The sequence below is a fragment of the Sus scrofa genome, chromosome 3 (genome assembly GCF_054392235.1).
Source record: "Sus scrofa isolate SSC_HxYL_T2T_F1_AM1 chromosome 3, Sscrofa_HxYL_maternal_Yorkshire_Landrace_v2.0, whole genome shotgun sequence".
In the NCBI taxonomy this organism is placed as follows: Eukaryota; Metazoa; Chordata; class Mammalia; order Artiodactyla; family Suidae; genus Sus; species Sus scrofa.
In genome coordinates this window covers 13,366,172-13,367,258 of record NC_139385.1, presented here as the reverse complement: position 1 = coordinate 13,367,258, position 1,087 = coordinate 13,366,172, and the positions used below count along the sequence as shown (strand labels likewise).

The following is a 1,087-nucleotide window of genomic DNA, read 5'->3' as shown; positions in this document are numbered from 1 at the left end:
TTTAAACATGAATGACTTCAGAGTATAATGTTTCAATAACTCCCAGAATCAACTTACTAGAGCTCTTTTATAGCTCTAGATCAGTGCTATTCAAATACTATTGCAATTAAAGTGTTCCCTATACATTTTATATGTGTATGTGTGTGTGTATATATGCATATATATGTGTGTGTGTATATATATATTTATATACACTCATGTTTTAAAATTTGTGGGTTTTTTTTCAAGTCACAGGTATATTTTCTTAATCTAGAATCACCACCTGCTTTGCAATTGTTTGACTCCACAAAAATCAGAGGCGCTAAGTGGGACAGCCAACCCATCCCCTTGCTGTCCTGAGTGAAGACAAGTCAGCTTAGATATATGATGGACTGAAATCCCACTACCTAAGGCTCCAAGCAGTGAGAGGAACCGCCATCAAAGTAATCATTATTTCTCATGGGTTTTGCCTGTACACTGATGGATTTAGCCTGGGCTAAGTTGGGAACTAGCCCCACTCCATGTATCTCTCATTGTCTTCCTGGTACCAGACTACTAGAAGGTTTTTTGTTATGGCACCAGCAAAGGTGCAAGAGAACAAGTAGAAACACATACTCTGTCAATTCTGCTACATTCAGTTGGTCAATGCAAGCCACATGGCTGAGTCCATATGCTCAGTCATATGGCTGAGCTGGGTGGGGATGTAACCCTCTCATGATGGGTGAACACCGCTGACTTAAAGGGTTTAGGGTAAGGATGCAGGGACAGGTGAAGATTTGGGGCCATTTATGCAACTCACCCAGGAAGGGTTTCTCAGGAGTGACGCTATTGACGTTTTGGACTGGGTTGTTCTTTTCTGTGGGAGACTGTCCTGTGCACTTGTAGGATGTTTAGCAGCATCCCAACCTCTCTCCAGAAATGCTTGGAACAGCTCTCCTTGAGACAACCGTAAATGTCTTCAGAGTTTACCAATGTACTGGTGAGTGTGTGTGTGGCAAAACGGAGAACCACTGTACCAATGTACGTGTAGAAAACTCAAAATACTCTAAAATTGTCGGAGTGTAAGATGTAAAGTTAGGAAGTAGAAAGGGGGAGGAAGAAGAGTGAA

The 1,087-nt window shown here is 41.7% G+C and overlaps 1 non-coding gene across 1 annotated transcript; it reads right to left on the bottom strand.

The window, feature by feature from the left end:
* Positions 1-271: 271 nt before the first annotated feature.
* Positions 272-420, bottom strand: LOC146404398 (small nucleolar RNA SNORA79). Its single transcript, XR_014842654.1, has one exon. It is a non-coding gene; the product is annotated as a small nucleolar RNA SNORA79 (small nucleolar RNA).
* Between the last annotated feature and the right edge of the window lie 667 nt (positions 421-1,087).